Raw genomic sequence first — 8,589 nt, 5'->3', positions numbered from 1 at the left:
GAGTCAACACCACCTCCTGACCCACTGAGGCTTGAGCCGCGCCTCTGTTCCCTTTAGCTTGTCCATCCCTCGGGATCGACTCAGTCCTTCTGCAGGGTCTGTTTTCCTAGGTTAGGACCTCCCGCGGGATGGAAGTATGATTTGTCCTTTCATTTCGATGTCCCCAGCTGCTTGCCCTGTGTCTCATCTCAAGCCAGCAGTCAGAGGTGTTTGCTGAAGGAAAGGATTCCCGTCCTACTTACAGCCCCGACCGCCAGATGCTCAAAGGTTGCCCTGGTTTTGCAAGGGAAAGCGTCTCTTCAGAGAAACTGAGGCACGCTTTAGGTGAGCATCCTCTCTAACTCTTCAGTTAGTGGGGCAGTCCTTTAGTGTACAGAAGTGTGAAGATTTCTTTTTCTTCTTCTTCTTCTTTTTTTTTTAAATCTTTATTTGGATTCTTGTTCCATTTCTGGAGAGGAACTCTTCTCTCAGGCTGGCGTGAGGGGCCAATGATACTTCAGAGCACACGCCTTACGTCTTACTCACAGATGGCTACAGAGTGCTGCCCCTTCCCAGATGATCTCTTCTCAGCTGTTTGCAAAACACCCAGGGAGGAGGCGAAGCCCAGAGCCAGGCAGCCTTAGCTGTCTCTTTAAATGCCGGGGTCTGTGTGGGAGAGGGAGGGGCCAGCTCTGGAGTGCGTGAAATTCCTGGGCTCCTCCGGCAGTCTCAGGCTCAGAGCGCAGCCCTACACATCTCCTCTTGCACGCAACTCACTGAGAGGGAGAGGCAGCAGCGTGCCCTCCCCTCACCAGCCACTGGCAGCTCCAGACACACCGGACCTGCTTCTCGCACCTCCAGCATCCTCCCTTCTTCCCTGCCACTCCCTCCCAGAGAGAGAAAAAGAGAGAAAGAGAAGAAAGGAAAAGGAAAAAGGAGTCAGAAAGATTCTGGAATTTGACTCTTCCCAAGGAGGAAACACCCTGCAAACTCAGTTGATTAAAAACCAAACTGACAGATTCCCAACTTCGGTTCAACCCGGAGGTAAGCTTCTGGGGGGAAAGGCAGGCAAGAGGCGAAAGGACTCCAGGTTTTATCCTTTGGGGAAGAGGTAGAACCTGCGAGGGTAGAAGTTTTCTGTTGAGAGCGACCAACCTAGATTTTCCTTCTTTCTTATTTTTTCCTCCTCCTCTTTTTTTTTATTTTTATATTTTTAAAGCCGAATTTACTGACCATGCGAATGGCTTTTCAACTCTTCTTCCTTTGCTTCGCTTTCTCCTGGAAGTTGAGTCTTTCTGTTCCAGACGTTAGGAAAGTCAGAAAATGTTTTAGATTTATTATGCTCTTCCTCATTTTTAAAAACTTACTTTTTTTTTTAAAAAAAGGCTTTCTTCTATTTGATTAAATTATTAATCCGAAATGATGTCAGTCTCTCATTTAGGTTAATACTTTTTTTTTTCAAAAAAAAAAACATTTTGAAGCCACTTTCTTTTCCTGGAGAAGGGACTTTGAGAAACACAAGAAGATAAAACAGGATGTTGACAGGGATTTCCCCTAGCTGCTAAGGAACCGAGGTGTGTGTGTAAGAGTATGTCTCTGTGTGTATACACACACTTGTATGTAATTTTTTTGGAGGGGGTGTGGAAAGGTCATTCTTGACTAAAATTTTAGCTTGGACTCCTGTTATCTTGGGGAAGTGGCACACTCAAGATGTGAAAAAAAGAAATGTGTGTGTGTGTGTGTGTGTGTGTGTGTGTGTGTGTGTATGAGCGTGTGTGTGTGTGTGTGTGTGTGTGTGTGTGTGTACTCTTTGGATCAGTTACAAGGGAAATCTTCCTCCTCTGCCTTCCATTTGTTTATATTAATGATTTAGTAGCAAGCTTGTCTGAAAACTTCCACTCTGTGTAAGCACTGTGGGTTTTGCAAGCTCTCAGTGACCTTAAAGCATGCTTCAATGGATTGTTTTTTTCCCCCAAAGCTTTGTGTTGTAGTCAGAGTTTGGGCTCTTTCCCTTTCTCTTTTTTAACCACAAAACTTAACTGCTCTAGTAACATTGTACTGATGACAATGAAAAAAAAATCTGTCCCCCAGCCCCCATCCTTTCCTAAGCTAGTGATGTAATAGCAACCTATGGGCTCTGCTGCCTTGCAGGTGACTTACCCTGTGAGTACTTGTTACAAAAATTAATTGCTCACCTCTTCTATTTGTCTCAAAAAACCATTATACGATGAGAAAATTATGTGTATATATATGTATGTATATATACTGCGAACCATTATTGGGTTTAGGTAGAGTGGGTTTTCTCTTCCTTGATCTTTATTTTGTTTTATTATTATATTATTATTATTATTATTATTATTATCATTATTATTATTGCAAAGGTAAGGCTAGTCTAGGACGGAGTGATCCCAGTTGGCCCACTTAAGAGTAGATAGAATAGGAGCTATCTTCTCTCCGCTTTTTCCAGCTATTCCCGCTTTGGGGAGAGAGTGTTTCTTTTACCACCCGGATGCACCCCAACATTCGGAATGATTTTTTTTTCCTACTCTGGGTCTAGATGATGGCTCTGAGAGAGAGGAGGGCACTCCTTGTCACACCTGGAGGACGGTGTAGTTTCTGGGGTCAGATGACCGTATGTCTTTGTGATGAAGGGTCTGAAGGAAATTTGAACTGCCAGCACTCTGGGCGACTTGGTTGCTTGGATAGTCTATCCGGGGGCACCTGGAGGTTAGTCAGTGGAACCCGAAGAACTGTCCCTTTCTTAATGTGCTGTTCTGGATAGAGCCTTCCTTCATCGTTCAAGGGCTTCAGCGTCGCCTTTCAAGTTACACTGGTCCCGCTGGCTATGATGGGCAAGTTTACCTAAGGGCTGCTGGTTGTGTGTCGAGAGGATGGTGGGAGAGACTAGGCAAAGCTGGTATTTTTCTTTCTTAATCTTCAGGCTTAATCTGCCTAAGTCATATAGGGGTAAACGATATTTCAGACGGGTGCTGGTTGTGTAGACGTATTCCCATTGTTTGATTTTTTTGTTGTTATTGAGGAATGGAGTAAGGGCTCTTGGCCCATTTTCTGCAGCCCTGGGTTCATCCTGTAAGTCAACCTTCCTTTTGAGAGAAGGGGGAAAAGGCTGGACGCTGGAAGTTCGCTATTAAATTGAGCAACAGGGCTGGGTTAAAAAATTTTTTTTAACAACTGGACTGTGCAAATGCCCTTTTCTGGGGGCTTTCTGGACCTTTCTAATGGAATCATAATTTTTGAAAATTGCTTCTTAAGAAGTGAGACCGGGAATCAAAAGAATTCTAGATTTTGAGAGACTAATACGTCTTTGCTTCTCTGGTAGCTCCCTATTATTAATTACTGGGGGGACTGGTGGGGGTTTGGCCTCTGTTTTCGTTGCTTTCTTTTTAATGCTGCGTTCTTATGTTGATGGTTGCTGCTTATATAAGGAAGGGATGTATCGAGGTGGATTGATGCTTGGGTTTTGAGATCGGCTACTGAGATTGGGTGGCGGTTGGTGTGTTTGTCGATGTGCATGGTAGGAAGGTCTTTTTTTTGGGGTGGTGGGGGACAAGAGAATGGTCGGAGAACGGTAGATGAGATGCTCCAGTGAATGGGGACGTGAGGGGACACGGAGGTGAGGTTGGAAGTCACCGATTTGCAGAATTTCTGTCCTGTATCCCCCCCCCCTTTCTCTCGCTCCTTGAAAAAAAAATCCATTATCTCTAAAAACACATTATTCTTCAATTGGCCTTTTAGAGAAAGAGAGAGAGAGAGAGAGAGAAAGAGAGAGAGGGGGAGGGAGGGGAGGGGTTAATTTGGTGAGGGGGCTTGGTTGTAATTAGCCCACTGCTGCAAAACTGAGATACACAAATCCATCGGCACCAGCTTTGGGGGCTCTGAGAAGCGCCGGAGAGATGGGGTCGGGTTGTCAGCCTTGGATGAACACTGTAGGCGGCGGTGGGGTTGGTGTTTGGGTATTGTGTGTGTTTGTGTCTCTGTGTGCGTGCAATTTTGTCCACCCCACCACCAATTTCCCCTCCATCCTTCTACCATCCTGCCATGGTTTTGCCTGCCATTTCCATGCACTGCCCCCTCTACCCTCTACCCAACCCCCCTTTCCTTCAGCCCTTTCCATCTCCATGAAAAATTCTGATTCTGATGACTATGCGGCTCTTTTTTTTTTGTCTCTTTGCAACACAACAGTGGTGCGATGGCCTTTCCTACATGCCACACGGATGCAGCCTTCTGATAGGAGGGCTAAGTCGGCACATCCACACACGCAACGGCACACGCGTTTGCACACATATCCTCTCATACACAGGCGACCTAGGACTTGATTGCATTTGCTTGGTTTTGTTGCCTTTGCCTCTTCCCCCACTTCCATATCCAGCCATGGCCCCTTTGCCCATCGTCATGCAGGGAACACAGTAATGCTAAAGCCTCATCTTCTCCTTGCCACCGCTGCCGTTTTTCCCCTCTCGCTATTATTCTTTACTAAATGCTGTGGTGTGTCGCAGTTCATGGGATTAGTATGTTGGAGAGTCTTTTGGGGGAGGAGACCTCATAAGGAGGTGGGTAAATGACATTAATGATTTTTTTGGGGGGGGGACAAATAAGCACTCAGTGATAATGATCCAATTTAACCATCCATGAAATCTATGTTTGCGGCACACTGAAGGGAGGTTGCAGGGGAAAGTGGGGTCTGGACTGGATTACCTCTGGGGGAACTTGATGCCTGGAGAGCAGACACAGCCCCCACCCCCATGCACATGGCTGTCTGCTCTCACACACGCCAACACACACAACCCTGATCAGTGGACTGTGTCAACCAGAGGGCACTGCAGAATATCCCTGAGACTTGTGGTTCATTGGGAGGATAGATCGATGTCTTTGTCCTACCCCAGCTCTCTGATGTGTAGGCGATGCACGGTCTTGAAATTCTTGGTGGCCTTTGTGTTGCCTTTTGTATGGGGGCTAGAACGGTGTTTGTGTTTTTCCAGACAGTGGCGTGCCTCCGATTGGATGACATGGGATTGTCAACCCCGTACGTGTGTGGTTCGAATAGGCGGCTGCCTGACGTTTTGTGCTGGGTGGCAGTGTGTATTGGATATGTGTCTTCTTGGGAGGTGGGGTACTAAGAGGAAAGGAAGGTAAAATTGGGGGGCATTCGTAGGGGAGAGGGGAATAGAGTTTTCAAGGAAGCAGAAAAGAAGGGGGGGGAGGGAGCTGTTTGCAATTCCAGCGGGAAGCCTCAAGTGAAATCCCCAGTCCACCAAGCAAAACTGTGGGCGGGTGAGCTCAAGGGTGATGGGTGGGTGGATGCAGACTGGAGGGGGAGAAGGGACAAGGTGGGTGAAATGAAGGGTTTCCCCTGATACCTCCCCAGAGCTCTGGGCTGAGCTCAGAGAAAGGCCTTGCTTTCCCAGGAGGTATCAGCTGCCCCTTGGGTGGTATGGCCTTGGTGGAAGCTGCAGCCTGCAAGAGCTGAAACCGTCCTTGGCCATGAGATCAGCTAGAGCCCCTGTTTTCTCTGGCTTCTGACTTCAGCTGCTATGACTACTAGACGCCATTTTCCCCTTCTTCTTCTTCAGCTAGAGGTGTGTCACTTTATTACCAATTATAAGTGAAATTGGAAAACATTAAAAAAAATTCCTTAAAGCAGAATGTCCCATCTCTCCCATGTCATTCTCTCTTCCTGGAGCTGACCTTGAGGAGGTAGGGAGAAAGACTTGTGTCATTGCTGGGGAAAGGGGAGAGTTGAGGAGCTGGATGCTTCCGAGGTGGATTACTGTGGCAGACCCAGAATAAAGCTCACTCTCGGGATCTTGGGCTGTGCTTGCCTTGTATGCCCTTTCAGGTGTAGATGGGAGCGTTGCAAAAGAGGCAAGCATCCCTTCCCAGGCTTGCCACCTGGAAATACACGCTGTCCCAGTTGTCCGGCCTCATGGCCCTCAGTGTGTGCCGCCGTCCCGGGGAAGAGCTAGTTGCGCTGCAGCTCTGATATGTAGGCTAGCTGTGGCTTTTCTGCCGATGAAGCAAGTGCGTCTGTGTGTCTGGGCCAGCCACAGGTGGCTGTACTAGGCTGGGAGCAGGGGCTGTGATACCAGCACTCAGTCCCTCCCTGCAGGTCATAGCCCAATGGCACCTCCTCAGAGAGGCCTTTCTTGGCCCACTTTTGAAAATAGCCCCCTTTAATGTTCTGGTGGTGCTCCTCCACATCATACTGCCTCTGGTTTTAATGGGCTGACCATTACTGAATATTGTCTAATATCTTGATAGACTGTCCTTAATTTCTGCCTAGAGAAGGCGAGCTCTGTGAGGTGAGGGGCTTAATTTTTATCCATTGCAGTGTTCCCAGGGCGGAGGACATTCCTTTGTATAGTGTGTGTGTGTGTGTGGGGGGGGGGTGTTCAAACAAGTATCTGCTGATTGGAGGAAAGAACCGTATGGATTCAGGGATGGATCAATCTTTGCCCTAGCATATTACTTTCTGGGAAAGCTGAACTTTGCTCAGGGCTCTCTTAGTTCTTTCTGCAAGTCTAGATCTCATGGAGGAGTTGTCAAATGTGAACTTGCTGAGTTCAGGAGAAAACGCTTTCTCATGCTGGCTCAGAGTCACTATGCCCCCTCATGATCCCTTGGCATCCCCACCCTCATAGGAGTAGATATGATGGACATATTATACACTCCCTTCACACCCAAGATTTTTTTCTCAATATAGTATCTCATTTAGTCCTCCAAACAATTCAAAGCATATCAGTATTGCTTTGTGGACCCAGATATCACTAAAGTAATCTGAGAGAATGAGCAGATCAAGGGCTTGAACTTAAATCTGACTTATTTCAGGGCATAATCCCATTATCTTCATATTATATGGTTAGAAGGAAAAGAGAAATAAGCCACCTTCTCTTTCAGGGCTCTCAAATACAGAAGAGGAAAGCAAGGCTCATGGATGAAATGACTTGTTGAAATTAGCTGTAACACTGGTGTGGACACAGCTAGAATCTCAGTTTCCCAGAGGCCGTTGTGCTGGCCCCTTCACAGCTGTCTGTTGGCTCTCCTTCATTCATCGGGGAGTGAGGTCTTGGTGAGAGGGAGTGGCAAGTGAGCCTTGTAGGAGAACAAGTGGAATGTCTGTAGAGCTAAAGAAATTCTGGATGATGTTTCAGGATTTTAAGGCTAGAAGGTTACTGGTGGGTTCTGTTCTCAGGTTGTTAGAGCCAGATTGTGAATCAAGGCTAGCCTTTGAAGGTGTCGGAAGAAGAGACTCAACTCACATGCTTGTGTGTGTGTGTGTGTGTGTGTGTGTGTGTGTTGGGGAGTGATCAGTGTTCTCAATGCATATGCCATCTTGCCCAGCAGTTGTAGACCTGGATGCCATAGGGGTCCCATGATTCAAGACATAGGGATTCCACGTCTGCATCCTGACATCATGGAACTGAGATGCTGGTAGGCTCTCCCAGCCAATTAGCTCTTAATTCTTAAGGGGGCCTGTATAGGCCTATACTCAGCATGCTTCATTCTTGTCCTTAGATACACTGGTTGGAGATACTGACGGTGTTAAGTGTGTGTAAGGGTCTTTTGCCAGTCTTCCCTGCTCCATCCTTGGCTTGGACTTGAATGACCCTATGTGGGCATTAGAGAAAATGACCTTGAATGGGGGTTAGAGGTGAATGACCCGAATGGAGTTAGAGATTCTAGCCAAGAGTGCATTTGTTTGTTTGAGGAGGGGATGGGCAGAGAATAAGGAGCTTTATAACCAGAAAAGGTTTATCCTTGGCCAGAACCTTGAAGCGTGACATCTAGTCACTTCTGTGTGACCTTGACATGGTGTAAATGAATGCCCTGGTTTGTTGACAGTTCCTGTTTAAGACAATGTCCTAGTCTAATTATTAAGTCACAACAGTGTCCCGGTTTGGATGATAAAATATATGGTCATCCTTCTCTGAAATGACATCACCTACTTTTTCTTAATGGGACAGAGAAAAGAAGGGGGCATGCTAGAGACAAAAATCCAATTTTATCTCAAGAAGGTAACCAAGAAGAGAGCCATTCTCTGGTGACACTTCCAGGTGTCCCCAATTTCTAAAGGATTAAGACCTAGATATTCTAACCAGCCCCACCACTCTTGTGTCTCCTCCTGCTACCCCAAGCAGTCTTACTGGAGTGAATGGTAATATTTGATTTCTGACTATGTACCGGGCACCATGCTTTGTCCTTGACCCATGCTATTTACTCCATCTTGTCCCTCCCTCACGGTCTGGTCAGAAGATAACCAAAACAAGGCGGAAGCAAGCAGATCTCTGTGAGTTCCAGACCAGCTTGGTCTACAAAGAGAGTTTTAGAACAACCATGGATGTTTGCTACACAGAGAAACCCTGTCTCAAAAAAAAAAAACCCAAACCAAACCAAGCCAAACCAAACCCAAAACAAACAAACAAAAAACAACAATGAAAAGATTACATTCAAGGTCACTGGGTAGGGGTCAACAGGCCTGGGTTTGAAGGCTCTGACCTTAACCTGTGCTGCAACCCACCTGTGTGTGGAGTTGATTCTGAGAGCTTTCCCACACTCTGGGATATGCTTAAGAAGTTGGTATTGGTCTGAGGA

At 46.7% G+C, this 8,589-nt stretch overlaps 1 protein-coding gene across 1 annotated transcript in view; it reads left to right on the top strand.

Annotated features, from left to right (window-relative positions):
• The first annotated feature begins 704 nt into the window (after nt 1-704).
• Nucleotides 705-8,589, top strand: part of Nrxn3 (neurexin 3) — a 1,550,418-nt gene continuing 1,542,533 nt past the window's right edge. Inside the window, exon 1 of the mRNA XM_075948192.1 lies at nt 705-1,023. The gene's annotated coding sequence lies outside the window, so the exon portion shown is untranslated. The remainder of the gene's footprint in view (nt 1,024-8,589) is intronic.

The sequence above is a fragment of the Microtus pennsylvanicus genome, chromosome 14 (genome assembly GCF_037038515.1).
Source record: "Microtus pennsylvanicus isolate mMicPen1 chromosome 14, mMicPen1.hap1, whole genome shotgun sequence".
NCBI lineage: Eukaryota > Metazoa > Chordata > Mammalia > Rodentia > Cricetidae > Microtus > Microtus pennsylvanicus.
The sequence above is the reverse complement of the archived record's forward strand: the minus strand, read 5'-3'. Positions and strand labels throughout refer to the sequence as shown.